General features: G+C 52.7%; 1 protein-coding gene across 2 annotated transcripts in view; it reads left to right on the top strand.

The window, feature by feature from the left end:
- Window positions 1–420: 420 nt before the first annotated feature.
- TMEM121 (transmembrane protein 121) overlaps window positions 421–20525 on the top strand; it is a 38471-nt gene continuing 18366 nt past the window's right edge. For both annotated transcript variants that reach the window (XM_053985530.1, XM_053985528.1), the window contains exon 1: window positions 421–552. The gene's annotated coding sequence lies outside the window, so the exon portion shown is untranslated. The remainder of the gene's footprint in view (window positions 553–20525) is intronic.

Raw genomic sequence — 20525 nt, 5'->3', positions numbered from 1 at the left:
GACAAAGGGACGGGTTCCCGGAGGACGGGTTGCTCCCGCACGCCGAGAGCGGGGATGGGGGACCCTGGCTGCAGGATGGCGGCGGAGGAACCCCCGGCTCCCGGTGTCGGGGGTCCCGGGGGACGGGGCTGCGTCCGGAGCGGCGGACTCGGGGTGACCGCCGGCCCCTCCCGGCGGCGGCCGGTGCCCGCAGCGCCGGCGGCGCGGGGCGGAGGGGCGGTGGGCACGGCCCCCTCGCCGCGCCGCCCCCCGCCCGCCCCCAGCGCCTCCCGCGGACGGCGGAGCGCGGCGCGGGGCGGCGAGCGGCGGCGGGGCGGCCGCAGCCCCCGACGGCAGCGGCGGCGATGCGGCGAGGCGGGGCGGCGGGCGGCGAGGCGGGGCGGCGGGAAGCGCGGCGGGGGCGGCGGGGCTGAGCGCCGGGCGGCCGGGGCTCCTCGGCCCCCGGGGCGGGGGGGGGGGGGGCAGCCGCCCGCCCGCCCGGCGCCGCACCCGGCTCCGCACCCGGCACACGGATTTACGGCGCGGACTGCAGCCTCCGGAGCGGCCCGGCAGGTAAGGCACGGCCGGCGGCACCCGGGGGCCTCGCCGTGCCCGCCGCGCATCCCTCCTCCTCCGCCGCGGTGTCGTCTCGCCGCGGCTCCGGACGCGGCACAAGTTTCCCCCGTTGCGGTCCGAGCGGGCAGCGGCTCCGCGCTTCCGCCGCCCCCTCAGCGGATGCTGCGGCGATGGGGCTGCCCCGGCTGCGCGCCCCCGCCCGCCGCTCGTCCTCCCCTCCGCTCCCCGCTGCGCCCGCAGCCCCGAGCCCCCCGGCGGGACAGCGGCGTGGCCCGGGGTCCCGCTCGGGACCGGCCGCAGTGGCGAGGGGGATGCGGCCAGGGCAGGGGAGATAGCGGAGTCGCCTGCTCGGGCTGCTGCCGGAGAAGGTTCTGTTGCTCTTGGACCAAACTTGGCTTCGGGGAAGCCGGCCTCGGGGTGAGAGCCCCGGGAGGGGCCGGTGGGACGGGGGAGCCCCGAAGGACATGCCCGGAGCCTGCTGCTGCTCAGGGTGCGGGTGTCTCGCCCCGCGGGGCCCGTCCCGCTCCTGGGGATGCTCCCCGCTAGGCCTCGGCTGGAGGCTGAGCAGCGTTTTGTAGCTCGGCTCTCCACAGGGAACGCGGACTCCTTCCAGCCTTGTGGCAGGGCTGAGTGTCGGGAGGCTCGGGATGCTCCCGTTTCCGCCTCGGGAGCGCGTTCCCTTCGCAGTCGACCTCAGAACGCGAGTGTGGGAGAGGGGACAGAGCCCACGGGAGAGGCAGCACAGCCGGGGGACATGACGAGGGGGTCAGGTTTCCCTGGGAGTGCTGAACGTGTTCCGAGTGGGACTTTCCCTCTCCCACCCCGGTGGCGGAGGCGCTGCCCACCGGCAGACCCGATGTGCCCCAAGGGCCGTGGGTGCTGCTGGGGGTCCTGCCTTGCCGGTGCCATCGGGTGCGGATTTTACCGGGGTGCTTCCCTGTTTGCAGCCTTTTCCCTCTTTTTCCTGCACGGTGGCAGACTGTCGCCATCGACCGCGCAGACGGGCTGTGCGGCTGAGCTGTGACTTCCCGTGGGCGTGGGGTATCGATCTGTGGCTCTGCCCTGCGGAAGGGAAGGTGTGCTCAGCCCAGCGCATCGCCTGGGGACACTGCTCCTGTGCTCCCGCTCTGGGGACATGTCAGAGCTGGAATCCTCCCTCTGGACATGCCGCTGTCACACTCCTCCTCGGGCAGCCGGGCAGCTGGCACGAGGGTTTAGGTTGTCCCGTGGTGGCTTGTGCCGGGAACCCGGGTGGCTCTGGCTGTGAGCCACCTTCACGTGGGCCCACAGCGGCGCCCAGTCCCAGCAGCATCCCCTCCACACCTCCCAAGCTGGCTGTGCCCCGCGGGTCCCGCACGGCTCCTCGATCTGCCGATCTCCTCTATCTCCTGACGCCGAGCGGGGCTGCATCCCGCCTGCGGGATGCCTGCCCTGTGGGCATGGATCACAGGCGGCACCGGGCTTCTCCCAGCTGCCTGTTGTGTACCAAAGGGTGGCCTGGGTTTATCTGCAAGAACGGATGTGCGTACGGGAGTCTGATCACTGCGTGTAAAAATCCTTCAGAAATCCCTTTCTCCTGAGCATTGCTAACATAAGGTGAAATAAGCACAGATTCTGCAGTTTTAGGGCTCTCTACGGGTTTTGCCGCAACCAACAGTAGACGGGACTGAATGTGAACTGGGTTTTTATCGGTTTCCCTGGGTTTTTATCTGTTTCCCGATGCAAAGCTCTTGCTGTCAGAATGAAAGCAGATGTTTGGCTGCCTGTTTAAGCCAGAAATGCCTCTGGTTAGGACGCTAGCACTACTAGGATCTCCAGCCCCGCTTCAAAGGCTGCCTGAGCACAACTGTTCTTAAACTCCTCTGGTCGCTGCCGGAGAGGCATTCCCCTGCTCCCTTTAAAAAATAATAAGGGAAATACATACAAAAAGCTGTGCAAATGGTGGAGGAGGGTCTCAGAGCGATGCGCTGAGGGAAGTGAGCATGGCTTGGCACAGGAGCTCAGCCGGAGCTCGAGTCTGGCACCGAGTCCCCAGTGCTGCTTCCCCGTGTCCTCGTGGGGCTCTGGGTGCCTTGCTGTGCCCTGCAGGCACCCCAAGGAGCTCTTCAGAGGAAACGCAGAGGCAGATCTGGGCCCTTGCCGTGGAGAGGCAGAAGCAGCAGTGGGGTGAATATCCATCCCCAGGAGTGCCGTGCACGCACACCAACCTGAGAGACAGCCCTGCTCATTCTGTTATTTAGCTCACGGAGCCAGAGAGAGAGAGAGAGTGCTTTCCTGTGTCCGCTTCTCTGCTTTAACAAACTGAAGGCTTGCTATTTTGCTGCGGGACACCTAAAAGCACAGCCTGTGCACCGGGTTGGAGATAATCAGCTTGGTTTTCTTGTAGTTATTCTGACAGCAATGCTGCCCGGGGGCGGTGGCAGGAGGGTCCTGCTGGTGCTGCTGCAGGCTCGGGCTGTGCACAGGGGTACAGAGCAAGGTGGCACATGCCCAAAAGGCCACGGCGGGGCTCTGCTGAATCCCAGCTCCTGGGATGCTCCTTCTGCCTGTGCAGCTTGCTGCCGGTGCCCTGACAAGTAGCTTTGTGTGTAAATGGGGATTTCTTCAAAACTCCTGGGAGGAGCAGCTGACAACAAATAGCTCAGTGGCAAAAATGTGTGTGTGTGTGTGAACTACAGTCAGAACGGGAGAGGGAAAACATCCAGTTACAGAACTAATGCAAATGGAGTTGGCTTTCATCTCTCCCTGCAGCATCCTTTGTGGAAGGCATTTGCATTTCCCCAAAGTCAGTTTGCTACCTATCCTTCAAGCAAATCCAGAGGTAGAGAGCAGAGGAAAGCCTGTTTACAAGGTGTGGGGTGGCTTGCCAAATCTGGAGAGAGCTGAACTCAAAATATTTGATAATGAGAAATGTTAAGGTAGCAACGGTGAACAGAGCAGAGGATGGCGCACACAGGCTGCGGTGTGTGCTCCACTGCTGAGTGCAGGCTCGGGGGTTCATTCCTGAGCTCCTGCTGCACCAGTTCTTGCAGGTGACCCATCCAGAAAGGTTGATGGCGAGGAGGGGGTCTCACAAACTCCTCTGACCTCCCCCTGGCACAACTCTGAAATGCCATCGGGATGTGGCATTCCTGCCGGGGCATCCTGGAGCTGTCCAGCATCACCCTGTTATGTGTGTGGGAAGACCCCCGTGGCTCCCATCAGAGGTCCACCAGTCCTGGGGTCTTCGGGTGTCCTCAGGGGTGTGGCGGCTCCTGGGTCTGGCAGCTGCAAATAGCTCCAGGGTGGACTGCTGCCATTCTGGAGGAGCCTCCAGCCCGGAAGACAGAAACAAAACAGGATTTCAGGAGCACTCCAGCAACAGCTATTAGCCATGCTAAAAGGATTACCAGCTCTGCAGGACTCATCAAGTGTTTAAAACATAACTCAAGCATCAAAGGCGACTCTTAAAGGCTCACATTTTCACATCAAGTCACTGTGAAAATTTCTATCCAATTTAATTAAAACATTCAGTAGGCTCGTTAAAAACAAAAAGAGAAAAAAACAATGGCCTTTTTTCCTGAAGTACCAAGCCGTTTTGAAGAGAGGCGTTTACAGCAAAGTATGCATATTTCATTGTTATAGAATCACCTTTGTGAAAGTCTCCTGTCTCTAGATCACTGTGTCTGACTAAGCTCAAGCTCTCCGAAAAGGAAACAAATATGTTGGTATTGTTTTTGTTGTTTTGTTTTTTTTCCCTGGCTAGGGACCACAGAAGAGAGATGAAAAAGTGAGAAGAGCTTTGTAGAGAAAGTTAGATAAGAAGGTGGGGGAGTGTCAAAACCAGACCTATAATAGGAAACAAGCCACTGAAGTGCTGGTGAAAGTACCTTTTATCTTGAAGGCTCCAAGTGCTGTGCAGTGCATTAATACACATAAGAGCTGAAAAAAAGTCGACAACAACTGGCACCACCACCTTTGCTGGCAGCAGGGTCACCCCAGGTGGGTCATAGGCTCACTCATCATCAGTCCCTGACTGCCTCTCTGTTTTGTCTGAGGTCATTTTTGGGCCACTCACTTGAAGAAGGACATGGAGGTGCTGGAGCAAATCCAGAGAAGGGTAACAAAGGTGGTGAAAGGTCTGGAGCACACATCTGATGAGGAGTGGCTGAGGGAGCTGGGGGGCTCAGGCTAGAGCTGGGGGGCTCAGGGGGGACCTTACAGCTCTCTACAACCACCTGAAAAGAGGCTCTAAAAAGGTGGGAGTTGCCCAGTTCTTCCAGGTAATAAGTGACAGGGCAAGAGGAAATGGCCTCAAGGTTCACGAGGAGGGGTTTGAGATGAATATTAGGGAAAACTTCTTCATGGAAAGGATTGTCAAGCACTGGAACATGCTGCCCAGGGAAGTGGTTGAGTCACTATCCCTGGAGGAATTTAAAAGATACGTAGATGTGCCACTTAGGGATGTCATTTAGTGGTGAATTTGGCAGTGCTAGGTTAGTGCTTGGACCCTACAACCTTAGCAGCTTCTTCCAGTCTAAAGGATTCTATGATTCTGTGTTTTGGCCGAGGTGGGATGTTGCTAATCAGCCCCATCCCAAGCCCCTTCCCATGTGTGCTTGGTCCTGGTCAGCACCACCATCATCTTCCACGGGGCTGTGATTTAATTCTCCTTTCCCGTGATGTGCCCTGTCATCCCCAGGCTTCAGCGTGTATTCACCCTGACCACTCCCACCCTGCTCAGAGGCCCCAGCTGTCTTCAGTGCCCTGGGGAGGTGTAAAACAGGTAGTCAGGCTCCCTCTGCACAAGGTGTAACTGGAGCAGTGCCACTGAAATTATGGGTGCATTAAACACGGCATTTAAACTTACCGAATGATTTTTTGACATTCATAGGGGCCTTGAACATTGTAGGATTTCATTCCATTATGTTGATTTCCTTGGTTTTGATTAATATTGAATCAGCATCCCCAAAAAAGGAATAAACACGTCCTCTCCTTCCTCTTGTTTACGTATGAGTTTGATTTCTTCCTCTTCACGCTGTCCTGCTTGGCTTGGAAGGGCAGTGCTGAGAAATGCCACGAGGAGCAGAGCTGCTCCTGCTGCATCTTCCCAAGGGGATTTGCAGCCTCTCTTCCTTCTTTTCTTCTCACTTGGCCATTTTCTTGAGGCAGAATGTAGGACCTGAGCAAAGAGCCTCCTGCAGGACCTGAGCAAAGAGCCTCCTGCCCCTGCCACTCTCTGGGCTGGGCCAGCTGTGTCCCTGTGGCAGGGACAGCGAGCTGCTGTCACACAGGGCTGGTGGCATGAGAAAGTGTGTGAGCACAGACTTTACAACCATGTACTCCGTGCACGCTCGGGATGTGAAATGCAGGAATTAGGAGGTAGACAGGGTTTTTCCATCAAGCGTTTATAGCACCTTCCTCACTATGTGTCTAGACATAGCTATAAATGAGGGAGAGGGCTATTATCTGGGAATAAAACTACTGAAACCAGCCCTGGAGAGCTTGATGCTGTATTTCCAAGGAACTGGGAGATTCCTTATGATGAATGTACCAATATCAAAGGCTATAAACTCACCACAGCTGGGTACTGAGTCAGGGGACACACTTAAAATGTACCTGCCACTTGCAGCTTAGACTCAGCTTTACCTACGGTCTCTTGCCAGTCCTTGGCCATTCCAAGGGCTGCCACTTGCTCACAGATCAGGGTTCAGCTCTGCTGACTCCACCAGCTCCAGTGGCATCATAAAACAGTCCAGTGGTCACCACAATCTGATTTCTCGTTGCAGTGTGGACCATTGGTGGTGTGGAGGAGAGGAGAGGTCATAAGTGGAGCCTGGGCTGTGCAGCTCACTGGGAAACTGCCTTCACACCTGAAAACTTGAGGCAGGGACAGCAGGAGCCCTGCTGAGTGTGTGGCAGTGCCTGTGTGGGTGGGAAACGCCTGGGAACTCATCCCAGAATGCCCAGTCTCCATCCCAGTCCTTTTGACAGCGGTGGGAGAAGTTATACAGTAGAGATCTAATTTTTTGGATGCAAATTCTGTTCTCTGATCATTGTTTCTGCCACATCCAGCACAGCGGGGCCTAAGACTGCCTAAGGCTTTGCCACACTGTGATAGCATCAGCAAAAGTAATAAAAAAGAGAATGGACTCCCTGGAAAAATACCGTGAAGCAAACCACTGCCACACTCCTGACAGTGCCCGCAACGAAAGCCCGGGGAATTGTTTTGTTCAGCTAAGAGTAACCTACCTACACTAGTCTGAGTGACTGAGTGAAGTGGCAGGGGATGTCTCTTCTGATCCTTTGGTTGAATTAGAGAATGAAAAAGGGAAGTGAAAGGGTCACACTGGTGGCTGGGACCTTTTGGGACCTGCTGGCCCATGGCTGACCTGCCTTCTGAGGGATGAGAAACAGCAGAATGGCAAGTGGTAGGTGCAGGATGCAGGGGGTGGGGAATTTGGGCCAGCACCTTTGTGGCTGCAGGAGACACCCCCCAAGCTGGGTTTCCTCCCCCGCTTAGGCTTCCCCTTCCAGATTAGCTTTCCTCTGCAGATGGTGCACTGTGTCCAGGCCTTGTAAAACCCCTGCAGAGTTTTCTCATGTTGCACGTTCAGGATTAGGAGGCATTGGGTAACATGGTCCTCTGAGTACCTCAGACCTATTAAAAATTGCTCTCGTTTTACTCCACAAACAGTGCCATTGGGAATGCAGCAATGCTTCTGGTGATGTGAGTAAATATTGGCCTTGAATGAAGTCGCGGATAATGGGAGATAAGTTATCAACAGCTGTTTAACTTAATATTACTTCCATGCAAGATAACACTGAGCTTTTGCAAGAGGTTAATAACCAGATGCAGAATCCATCACTGCAAACACAGGCACCTGGCAAAGTGCATTCATAATTTTTCCACTGGAGTGTTATTACAGCTGAAGGAGCATGGTAGCAAGGAAATGTGCCAGTGGGCCTGGCTCCAGTGGCACCCCAGGTGATCTTGTTGTGGCTGTGTGCAGGGACTGGGGGGCAAGGGTGCTTTCCTGTGGGTCCAGCTCCTCCCGAGTGAAGGGGCTAGGATGGCATCATTACAGAGTTGTAGTAACAAAGCTTTGCTGCTGGGAATCAGGCCCGAATGCCAGTGCTGGGCAGTGCCTGTACTGCACATCTGAGCACAGTGAGCATGGAGCGAAGGGTGAAGCAGGACAGGGAGGCATTAGAATAGATACTTAGAAGGTGGCGGCAAAACGTGAGGTGTGCATCAGTTGTGGGTCACAGAATCACCACCAAAAGGAATGCAGCTGATGCTAATCAAGATTTTAACCCAGAGTTATGGTCCACATCACCGAAGGTGGCTACTGGTCTCTGGTATGGCCGTTCCAGCCTGATGTTGGACCTGTAATTCCACGGAATTGTAATTCCAAGAAGAGGTTGGCAAAGGCCAGAAGCACTCAGGGAGATTGGAAAGGCTCTGCTAGTGAGCAGTGCTTGGCTCTGCAGCCACCAGGCTTCTCTGCAGAAGGACTCCTTCCCAGGCCTGTCCCAAAATGTGGAGCTGGGGTAGAGAGGATATGTCAGCCACCTGCCCATTGCCACAATGTAGGCCTAGCCTGGCTATTTTAATTCCATTCCTCTCACTTGATCCTGGCCACGGATGCTGCAGGCTTTCAGCGTTGAGCTTCACGAATCAGAGCCAAGGGAAGGGCTGGGGTGGGATGTGGAAGGAGTGGACCCTGCCCACTCTCCTCGGCCTGCTCCACCCGCAGGGCTCCTCAGCGCTCTCCCTGATGATCAGGACACGAGGTCACCGGTGTCAGTGCCCGGCTGGGACATGCCTTGTATGGCTCTGAAGATGCTGATCAGCCCGACTGAGCCCTTGGCAGAGAGAGGCTCCTGCCAGAGCTGGGCTGGCTTTCAGTGCTCCTGGCTCCCAGCCCCTGCGTTATCCAGCAGACCACACTGCTGCTCAGCAGAGCTGGCTGCAGATGCTGGGGCAGCAGCTGCAGTCCTATTGATCCCTGTGGGGATGATAAGCCCAAATGAAGACCCTCGGGAAATCAGCACAGAATACAAAAATCTGGCTGCAAAGCAGAGTCTCAGGCCGTGACAGCTCTGCAGACAAACCCATGTGAGAGTCCAGCTGTGCAGAGCATCCACAGAGAGCCTGCTTTGAATATGGATTTGGCGCTTGGGATACATAAGGAAATCTTTGCTGGTTTGCATGAACCCATCACATCTTTTCCTTCTCCCAGAGGAAGCATCTGGAAGCAGATCCAGGTCCTTGCACCCATGGAGGCAACAAATCCTCCGCTGCCCTGGGTTCCTTGAGTGGGTTCCTCAAATTGTGAGGCTGGAGTGAATAAACAGATGAGCACCTTGGAAGCATCCAGACTTCTCATGGTCTCAGGGCTAGAAGGGTTAGAGAAACACTCTGGCCTCCCAAAAGAAAGAAGTCTCTCAATGTCCCACTGCTGCACTGGCTGTTGCACAAGTAGATGGGGGCGTGCCACATGCCTGGTGTTTGCACCCTGCTGGAATAGCTGGGAGCAGGGGCTGAGTGTGCTGGAGGCACTCTGGCCGTGCTCACTCCCCAGCTGTTACAGGCCCCTGGCAGCTGCTTTTGGGCCAGCACCATTAAATGGCTCAGAGCGTTACCTGCTTAGGCAAGCACACCTCTGGAGTCTATAGCAGCTGCAGTTAAGAAGAAAGCTGTGTTACTAATCCTCATATGTAGCTGCTTTTTTCCAGCTCAGGCACTCCAGCTGAACTTTTCCCCCTGTGCTGTTTGCAAACCAGGCAGAGTGCGAGCGTGCCCTCACCCTTCCCACACACAGACACAGCAAGGCAGCAAGCAAATGGCAGGTCCCTGGTTGTCCTCAGCAATCAGCAAAGAGCTCCAGCTGCCACTGCTGCTGCCCTGGGATGACTCTTCTGTTTCCCGTGGGCTCAGTGCTGCACCATCAGCAGCGCCAGGCGATGCGGGTTCGCTTTTTTACAGCCACGCCTTGCCCTTGCCTATCATTTACACGGCGAGCTTAAATTGTAGTCTGAAATGAACGTTATTATTAAAGGTCCTGAGTCCTCGAGTTATTAAAGGTAGGGGCTGACCCTTGTGGACATGCATGCCTGCATTTAAAAAGCAAAGGGAATTCCTGTAGACGTGCCAGCAGTACCTCGTGCTGAGGCTGGTCAAGTTCTATGTCTGAGCAAGCGCTCCCTGCTGCAGACTGTGACCCTGTGATTCTCTTCTAGAGCTGGATTTTAAGCTCCTGCTGAAGTTTGCCTCTGCGAGCAAGGTCCTGGCTGGCAACAGCTTCCCTGTTTTTTGCAGGAGAACCTGCTGCATGGTGGCTCTGCTGAGCAGCACCTCCCCTTGCCCTCAGTCTCCTGGTGCTGGTCACCAGGGATGCCACTGAAGTTTATGCTGCTGCTACACATCCTTTTCCTGGGCAGCTTCCACATAATTAATTTACCTGTGGAGCTACGAGCTCCTGTTTTAAAGCTTTCTTTCAATCAGTTTGCAAAATACCCAGCTTCTTGTTTACTCCTGTGTGAGTTCCGGTTGCCCTGATTTTTAAAATTATTAAAATTTCTTTTATAGTTCTTTTGAAAGTTTTAAAGTTCTCATAAAACTTCTTTAGCCTTCTGATAATGTTTACATATTTGAGAGTCGGAGTTCCCACACAATGTCATGTATAAATAGAATAGTTTATATATTTCTCTGTGGGTGGAGAGAAATGATGGATTGATCTTTGGACCAGTGTGGTTGGAGAGGTGGTAATTCCATCCTCCAATCCATAGTCACCTTTGGAATTGTATAAATACCAGATGTTTGAATAAAACTGGCTCTTTTTCTCTTTTGAACTTACCAAGCTTCTGTGTACTCATTTCGTGTCCAATAACGACAAGTTCTCCTCATTTATCTTAAATTTTGGGGAGCATGACTGCTGGTTTTCAGTGTGCAGCACAGCAGCAAACCACCCTGGGCTCCCTGGGAATGGGAGCCTCTTCCTTCCACTCCTCCCCATCCCTCTGCAAGGTACAGCAATATAATCACTGGTTTGTTCACTTCTGATTTCCCTGACAGAAATCAATCTCATGTTGTCTTTGGTTCCTCCTTTGATGTCTTGGCTTTTCTGATCTTCCCACATTTTCTGCAGCTACACAACTCATCCAAACTAATAACCAGCACAGTTTTTCACCTCAGGTAGCACTGTGTGCCCTCAGACCTTGGGCAATGCCTGTGCCTCCCTCACTCAGGGTGGAGGTCATGGTGGGTCCCATAACCTCATAATTAATTCTGTCCTCTTGAGAAGCAGGCTTTGGTAATGAATCCTTGCAGTCCTACACAGATCTTGTGTCAAATTCATGGGAGTTTCATGAGACTAGCATTGCTTTGAACTCTGTCTTCATGCCCAAGTCTAGCAGGGGGAGTATAGGAAATCTATAGTTGCAAAAGAACTTTGCAAAGTCACATTACGTTCCATTTCCTTGGCAAAGGCAAATAAAACCATGCAGGGAGAAGGGAATAAAGAGAGAGAAAAATGCTGCAGACATAAAAGGAGAAAATGCTGAATGTGAGGGGAGAACTGACAGCCTTAATGTGGATTTGGGGAAAATTTATGAACCTGAAGCCAAGTAATCACAGAGCGTGGGTAGTTTAGGTGACTGTGGGGACTCATTGCTCTTCATTAACCTTCCAGACACCTGGGTTCAGGTGTCAACTCAACATCAAACCACAGCTGATCAAAACTTTCTCTGTTTGAAAAATTGTGGGGAAATTGGGTTTTCAAGTGTCTGAATGGGATTTCATGAGGCCCCTGCCTTCCTCAATATCGTTAAATCATTCAATATCAAAAATCTAAAAATGGATATTTGGGCCTGAATCCAGTTCTGGGCTCCAGCCAAAAAGAGCTGAAAAAAAAATGCTGCTGTGTTTATTTGTCAGTGAGGAACCTGTATTTTTCCCCATGTGCCATGGGGGCTTTGTTGCCCCTGCCTCACAGAGAGCTCAGGCAGAATCCAGGCACTTCCTTGCCCAGAGAGCAACACAGAAAGCAACTTCAGTCATTTCTACAGTGAATAATCTCTTTTTTCCACCTGTATCTGCTGGGAATGCTCTCCCCTGACCCAGAGGTGTAGTGGTGTACAGGGGGAGCATAAGAAAGATGCCATCAAGCTGGGAAAATGGTTGGGCTGGAGTAGCTCTGGGATGAGGGCTCTCTATCATGGCTGTTGGTTTGTTTGGGTGAGAAAATGCAAGCGGGTCTAGAAAGTGAAAGAGGCTTTCCCAGGATAGCTGTGACTTGTCAGGGGCTGAGAGAGACATGCCATGCAAGCCCTGGGTCTTCTGTTTCATATTTGTGTTGCTTTTCTGGAATATAGAAATTACTACTGGGATGGCAGAGCGTCAGATGAAACTGCCAAGTGAAGCATCGCTTTTGGTGGCTGCTGGGTGAGGAGTGCCCATGTTGAAGAAGTGGTGGAAGCCTGGATGAGCAGCCTGGCTGAAGGGAAAATGACCGAGTTTTGATGCACAGCGCGTGCTGATGCCACCAAAGCACCCCCGGGTGAGGGCTTTCGGTTCCACGGTGGCCTCACAGAAAATTCATGGTCGCTGTCCAGCACAGGGTAGCTGAGCACACTTTTGCATCTGACAGCACAGCGACCTGCTCGGGTCGATCTGTAGACCAAAATGTGAGCAGCTAGGCTGCAGGGTTCCTGTAGCATCCTAGAAACTCAGTGGCACCCTTGCCCTGAGTCAAAGAACCCTCCTAAACTTCCAGCCTGGGGCAGCCTGCTGGGCTCTGCCCATCTCCTCCACTGGGATATTCTCCAGCAGCTGTTGCTGTAGAGGTTGGAGAATAATACAGAATCACACCAGTAGCTTCCACTGGTTTTCTGCATCCTTTTATTTGGTTTAAAACAAAGTGTTTGCGAGTCATCACCGGGAATTCATCGTCAGCCGTCTGTCACGCTTAATTGGGTTGTCCTGTAAAATATCTTGCATGTAAGTAAATCAAAAAGAGTGGGGCTCATAAAAGGGCCAGTGTGTGGCACATCGATGTTATTTATAGGCTTCTCTGTGGTGCTCATCGCCATGGCAGCTGTGAAGGTCGATGCTGACACTTGTGAGGGAATGCCACGGATGTTTTTAGAAAGCCACGTGTGTGGAATGAAGTGGTGCTTGTGTGTTCCAGTGGAGCTGGGAGCAAGGGTGCAGTGTCCTGCAGGGAGCTCCTGGCCCCAGGACAGCAGGAGGAGGGCAAGGGGCCATGGCAGGCGATAGCAGCCCTGTGGGCTAAGGATGCTGAGGTTGTAGAGCCCACAGCTCCGGTGCCCTGGGTGCTGCATTCTGGCATCTCCTTGGAAAAGTGGGCAATAAGCCAAAGGGGAGAAAAGTACTCACATGGAAGAGGCTGGAGATCCCTTCATCCCTTTTCTCCTCGTCAGGATGAAGCCCTCACGTACCATCCTGTTTTTCGTTCCGTTCTGTTGAATTATACTGAAACCAGTGGTGATTGCTCCACAAGTGTCCAATAGAAGCTTACTTTCTACAGCTGGCTTTTTTGGATAACATTCTTTCTTAAAAAGCAAACAAAAGCAGCACGTCCTCATGTCAGTTCTGTCACTGGCACATAAAAAGCCTTCTTCAGCCACATCCAAGCAGAGCTGCTTTGAGCATCTGCACCTCAAGCTCTGCTGGAAAGCAGCCTCTTGCAAACTCTTCACCATCCCAGCAGCATTGCTCCAAAATGACTCTCAGGGAGATGCATAACAAACCCTCAGCGTGTCCTTTTATTACAAAACTACCTGGTGTCTCAGCTGAGCCAATAACCCCAGCTCCTCCAAGCAGCTGGCCAGGCTCTCTCAGTGAGCACATCTTCATCCTCTCACTTGCATCAGGGTGTCACAGCTCAGCCCTGACCTGAGGAGCCCAGGGCTTTAGCCAGTCCTTTGTGAATCTCTCTGCCCATCTGAGAAAAGCTTTCTATAAACCTACATCTTCCTTCTACTAAACTGACTGTGACTCTCCCATCTGCAGGCAGGTGCTTTTTCTCTGCAGGATGGGCAGAGGTCTCCGGAAGGGGCTGTTTCTCAGCAGTGTCTCAGTGCACGCTGAGCCTTTCCTGTCACCCCTGCTCCTCTGCAGCAGAAACCAAACTGTGCCTGTTTTCCCATCCTGTGCAGAGAAGCAGGTTCTTCTTCCCACCCTATTCTCATCTCCTCTCCTTGCTCCCCGCGGGCAGCGTCAGTTCCCCGGCTGCTGTTAGCGATGGACCTTTGTTTCCGTGAGAAAAATGCTGTGTCCCCGCCACCTCTGGGCTCTAACTGCTCCCCGGCAGTGAGGGGAGGTTCCTCAGGAAAGCCCCAGGGGACATAAAAGTCATCATTTAACTCCCCGTTTCCACCTCTTGATGGTAGCTATTGCTATGGCTGCAGGAGCACGGGCCCATTCAATTTATGCTTTCTTCACAACAGTAAACTGCCTTTGCCAAAGCCCTTTGGTTAAACAGTTGAAGTAAACAAACTCATTGGATTTATTTTTTTTTTTTCCCTGGGGCTGTCCTGGAGTTTATGCAAGCACTCCACTAACATTTACTGCCCTGGCATCCATTGTTAGTCCCACAGACACCCGCTTGGGAAATGAGTCCACATGGGCAATGGGTGTTAGGGAGTTGGTGTGATGCTTTCCTGTCGCCCTGTTCTTTTAAAAGTTTTAAAGTTCTTTGAAAAGTTTTCTATACCTTCTGATGTTTACATATTTCTACTGGAGTTTCTCAGGCACTGTCATGTAAATAATGATTGTTCTGCATTCTTCTGTGTGGGAGAGGAGAATTGATGGTGATGGACTATCGGTTTGACCAGTGTAGTTAGAGAAGTAGCAATTTTATCCTCCAATCCACCGTCACTTTTGGAATTCTGTATATTGCGAAGTCAGAAATAAAGTTCACTCCATTTACTCTTTCAGTCTTCGTGTGTGCGCGCGAGTTATTTTGCGTCGTAGTGCGACACTTTCCCTGCCTCCTATAACTCCATTCAAGAGCTCTTCTTGCAGAGCAAATACATGGGGTCTCTTTCTGCTCCAAGACTGATACGGTTATTAAGCTTTCTGCAGTGGAAAAAAGATTGCAAGGCAATTCAGCTCGCTGGGTCATGAATCCATGTAGAAGTTGTGAATGGAAACGATATGCATGTGCCCTGGGCTTTGCCCAATCATACCAAGCAGTAATATAAGTCAGGATGAAAATAAATCTTAATACCAACATGCCCTACATGAAGCAAATACTTATTTTACATAAAACCTAATTTTAGCACGTCAAGACTGTAGCCAATCCACTTTGTCTCACCATGACTTAGCATAATGACATACATATAGGTATGAATATATAGATTTGTAAACACGCTCTTTCCCCCACCTATTTTTTTTTTGCTGAATGTGAGTGCCCCGCAAGGAATCTCTCTGCACACTCACAGCCCTTCTCTCCCTCGCCTGGGCACAGGGAAGGCAGCATGGGCACCCAGCTCTGCCATACTATGCACAGAGTGATTTCTTTGAGCAGCAGCAGCTCAGAAATGCCGAAGCATGGCTTTAATGCTGACTGGGATCAGCTGGGTAGAATGACATGCTGATAGGTGTCAGGCCCTGGGGATGCTGCCTGCAGCCCTACCTCCCACAGCTGGCCCCACTGTAGTGATCTCAGTGCTGGCAAAACAGCAGCATCAAAATGCTCTTCAGCATGGGATTCATCAGTGTGCATGCCCTTTGTCTGATACCCGTGGAGAGAATGCCAGAGGTTGTGAGGGAATGCCCTGAGGGAGTAATGATATGCTCAGGTTTTCCAAGTGCTTTGGAAAAAGTAGTAGTGAGCTTTGCTTTTCAGAAAAAAAAACCCCTCTTTTTTGACCTAAGTCCTTTCTGGCATTACACTTCCCTGCATGCTCCCTGTGTGGTGTCAGAGTTAGTTTATGCAGCTATATTAACTTTCACTTCACCTTTCTGTGCTGCTTCCTTCTCCTGCACACTTTCTCCTGGGAAGAGCCCAGACTGCTCCAGCAGGGCTGGTTCCTCAGGAAGAGTTTGGATGTGCAGCAGCAGGGCAGTGTCAGGAGGAGCCTGTCTCCTTCCTTCCCCACCGCGCAGCAATCCTCAGTGCTCTGTGCCAGCCCGAGGGCACCCCACAGCTGCAGCCCTGCTGGGCTCGCACAGCTGCTCCTCGTGCTTCTGCCTGCCCAGCTCCTCTGGCATGTGGCCGTGGGCTGGTGGCCCCGTGGCTGCACCAGGAGCCCCGTGGTGCCCGCTGCCTGGGCTGGCACAGGCTGGTGTGCGGCCGCGGGAGGATTTTGGCTTGCGCCGGCAGCCAGCGAGGAGTGTCTGGCGCTGGTGGCTGGAGACAGGCTCTGCCTGTGAGCCAAGCCAGGCTGGCAGGCTCGGGAGCCAAAAGCAAAGTGAAAGGCATGGCTTTGGATCCCTTTGTAGACTACTGCCGTGATGGTGAAGCCACTCATGACACGTCTGTCGTGGGGAGCACACGCTCGGGAGCAGCCGCCGGTGCTTTTGTGAGGCCGTGGTGGTGAGGAGCGGCTCTGGAGCAGCAAACACCCTTAGGAACGTGTAGGGGAGTGTGGATCCTCACAAGCTGCAGGGGAGGAGCTGTGCTGGGATGCTGCTGCCTTCCTGGTGAGGGGGAAAGGGAGTCACAGCCACTCTGAAAGGAGAGGAGAGGTGCTGGTGCTGGGAAGGTGCAGCCCTACCTCCCCACCGGAGGAGCAGAGCAGGTAGAGCAGATGAAATGACCCTCTGCTCTCTCCTTATTAAAAGAAAATAGTGTTTGCTGACATCTTGATCCGTTTAAACTTTCTCAAAATATAAATCAGGAGGAAGCGATCAAAGCCCCCGTGCAGGGAGAGTTTCTCCTCCTGCTGCTGCAGGAGAGCCCTGGTACCCCATGGCAGGTGGGTGTGGATGGGGTGGATGTGAACGAGGGCTCCCAGCACGGCACCAGTTTGTGGGGAGGTTTGACTGGGTGATGCATCACTGAGCCCATCCCTTCTGGCTCAGCCCCAGCAGTTCTGGAAGGAGAAACTGATTGTGATTTAAAGGTGTCGGAATCAGGAAATCCATCATGTCCCTCGCTAATCTGCTGCTGTGATTGATTACCCTCACCATTAACTGCCCGTTACAGATAGACACCTTATTTCCAGCCTAAATTGGTCCCTGGGCATGGCAGCGTGGTGGCACAGTGATGCATGGAGGAGTGTGCAGGGGCTGAGTGGCCCTGGGCCAGCACAGGCTGAAGGCACAGACACCAACTGCCAGCACCCAGAGGCCCCCCCAGAGGAACAGTGGGGACAGGAGTCCCCATGATGGATCCCCCAGAGCAGCTGGGGTCGGGATCCCTGCCCAAGGGCTTGGGGACGTTGCTAAGGGGGTGGGATGAGGGATGGCACCCTGCCCTGGCAACCCCGGGACCAGATCACAGCGCAGTACATCATGTACTGGGCCCCTGCCCATGCAGAAGGATCTTCCAGCAAAGGAGTGGGAAGAGTCTTGCTTTGCTCTGAGCTAAATTGTGCAGTAAATTAAGCCTGATCTGCATGAAATTTCCTCTGCATGTATGTTCCAGGGTGAGCCTGGGAACAGGTTTCATCCAAATTCTCCTGCCTTTTGTCTTTAATTTAAAAAGTTAGAATCTCCTGTAATTGCCTCTGTGCTTGTGGAGAATTGGGTAATACTAAGAAACCCTCTGGTGGCTAATTGAATGCCTTATAAATGTTCTGACTGTAAGCAAAGTTCTCTGTCTTACATTATAAAGATATTTAGGTCCCATTCTGTACTAGGGTGAAAATTTTATGAGGGATGTTCATATCTTTTGGATGCAATATGGGATGGATCATTGCCTTTTTTTACACTTAATTGCTTTTATCATCCAGAAATATTCAGTGCTTAATGATAATAAAGAGCCTGTGCTAAGGAGGCCAAACACCAAGCGTGTTATTGCCAGGGCACAACTCCTCGGTGTGGCATGGCATGTGTCACCCACCCCCAGGCAGAGCGGGCTGCTCACTACAAACCCCCCAGGAGGGAGGAGCAAGGCCAGAGCCCTGTAAAATGGGAATTGTCTTGTTTTCCCATGCATCCATGTCCCCTGCCTTTCTGGTACCTTGCCCGTGGCAGCCAGAGCGCCGAGGCCGCTCCTGCAGCAGGTGGGGATGAGGAGGCTGAGCTCCGTGGTGCAGGCTCCAGGCTCAAAGAGGGCACTGGGAACAGGCCACTGCTTCTCTGGAAACAGCTTGAAGGAGGGAAGTTTGCTGCTCATCAGGCAGCCGGGTTGCCTGCTGGGCCAGGCTGGCACCTCCCTGCCAGCTTTGCTCCTCAGAGGCAGGGTTACAAAACCCGGTCCAGATGTTTGTTTGCTGTGTTGCCTGTGGCTTTTCCAGGAATGCATTTTTCAATGGCCTTCTACAGCTCTTAATTAAAAGAGCACTTGCATCATTTATTAATTACTTATTAACCCTTTACATCCGCTACAAGCCCATCACAGACATCGGTGGTGTCCTACTGATGCTCACGAGCTCCTCAGCAGCAATTGATGGATTTAAGCAATCTGCTGACCTCTTGGGCCCGGCAACAATTGATTAACTATTCATTAAAACATCTAGAAATTATTTATGAACCTTTTATAAACTATTTATAAGTGAGCAGGGACAGATTTATTCATTACTGTGTATGGGCTTGCAGTGAAGGGATGGAAGGAGCTCCAAGCTGAGATTCCAGCAGCTCAGCTCCAGGCAGCAGGAAACATACCCAATGTCACAGGAAAACCTTTGTCACTCCACACATTTCTCCAAATTGCACTGGCTTCCTGTGGGCCCCGTGGGGGGTCAAGTTCCCTGATAGATGTGGGTCGTTCTCCCAAGGATCAGAAATAACACAGAATGGAGAATGTTCTGCTTTTCTGCAGAGTCAGGTAGTTTAGCTAAGTAGGGGCTGGCGAGAATCCAGTAGCAGCTTTTTAATACACTGTTGGGCTAAACTTAGAGGAGAGGATGAGCAGGCTTGTGTGATGCTTTGCTTCTAGTGGCATAGGATTAAATTACCATCCTATTTTACTTCATATTAGTATGCAGGGATAGAGAGAGAGAAAGGCACAGCTGCCAGCGAAACCCTTTTGGCTGCTGGGTGCTCTCAGGCAATGAGCTGGTTCCTGGGTAAATTGGGGATGCAGTGTAAGAGTCAGGTTCAGAGCCCACAGCTGATTGTTTCATTCTTGGGTTTTTTTTTTTTTCCCAGCTTGATAATGAAAAAACAAAAATCTGTTTTCTATTACTTTCAGTGCAGTAGAGAAAGGGAAGGTGGAGTGGCCTTGCTCAGCTTAGACTACATGAATCATTCCCATGTTCCTGATCTGTAGTGTTTGTACCAAAAATGGAGACTTTTCTAGGGACTGCCCAAAATGAGTAATGCTGTTCCTTGCTGCAGGATCCCAAAGCACTCACTGCTGCTGGGGGTTACTTCCAGCCCACAGAAACGTGTATGGCTTGACACTGAGGAGCCTCCCTGTCTCTGGAGCTCACCACCACCAAAGGGAGCTGCAGATACCAGCTCTCCATGTGCTGACAGAAGAAATGACACCTGTGATGGGATCTCACCATCTACCACCCCTTCCAACAGGCTGTCCATAATCCTGCCTGCAGCAGATGCTGTCCAGCAGGACAGGTGATAAGTGATGACTTCCCAGGAGCTGGGGTTTGGTGTGGCAGGTGTGTCAGCTGGCAGCCCCGTGTTTCTTCTACAAGGTTTCTTCTCTCCTTCCTTCTTCTCTGCGTTGTTTTCCTGCCGGCGGTGCTCAGCTGGCTGCTGCAGGCCAAGTTGTGTAGGAGCTGCAGGGCTGGCTTGCTGCTCAGCACAGGAGGGGAATCCCAGCACCAGCAGCAATGTGAAGAGGCAGATTTATGTGGTGATGAACGGTTAGCTGTGCTTCAAGACCTTGTTTGGATTTACAGAAGGGTGTGTTTGCACACATGTAACTCATTCAGCAGAAAGCTGTATGTAGTTGTTATTTAAGCATAAACTGGAGTAATTCAGCATTGCGCTGTATGTGTCCTAATCAGTTTAAAGCTGAGATCAAATTAGTGCAAGCCTGGATCTGGCTGTGCTCTCCCCATCCTGCCATAGCCCAGGCCCCGAGGCTTACAGGGTGTCCCGCAGGGCGTAGCTCACACAAACATCATGCAGAATTTCACTTGTGTTCCACCTCAGAGGTGAGAAAAGCCAGCTCTCTGCAGTCTTTCCTACAAGTGTACTTGAGCTGTTTTGGAGCTCAGCACAAAGAAATCACAATCTTCTCATGGGAAGAGAATACAAAGATGTGCCCAAAGAGCCGTAGGTGGCTCAGTTTTCTTGTAGGAACACTCTAACCAGTGTGCTCCTCATTCCCCCAGGACCAGGGAGGTTTGGAGGGTCAAAGGACCCCCTACCCCAGCCACAAGGCAGGGCTGAGCACCAGCTCACACTGCAGGCTGGAGCTGCCCTCAAAGAACAGCTGCCCCGTTTCTTGTGGGCAAACAAGTCCAGGAGGTGGAAAACACACCCTGCCTGGGCCAGCTCACCCTGGCAGGACATCACTCTGTTCCTCTGGCAGGACATCAGGGTTTGGTGAAGGGGTTAGAAATCCCCATCTGGCACTACAGGCAAGGGGGACAGCCACCAGCTCCAGCCCATCCTACAGGAGCAGGGTGATATCTGTGACACACAATGGGGCCAGCAAGAGATGTTTGGAAAGAAGGGATTCAGGGAGCTCTGTAGGACACAGCACAAGGTGAAAGCAGGGTCCCACCACCCCTGCAGCAGTGCCCTGGTGGTGGGCTTTGTTTGGCTGGGGAGTGGGGCAGCTCCATCCCAAGAGCAGAGCTTCCCCTGGCAGGGCTTCCCTTAGCAGAGCATCCAGGCCCCAGCCATGCTGAGGAGCTCCACAAGAGGAACACTGTCACCC

Source organism: Vidua macroura, chromosome 9 (assembly GCF_024509145.1).
Source record: "Vidua macroura isolate BioBank_ID:100142 chromosome 9, ASM2450914v1, whole genome shotgun sequence".
Taxonomy (NCBI): Eukaryota; Metazoa; Chordata; class Aves; order Passeriformes; family Viduidae; genus Vidua; species Vidua macroura.
This window is presented reverse-complemented; position numbering and strand designations above follow the sequence as displayed.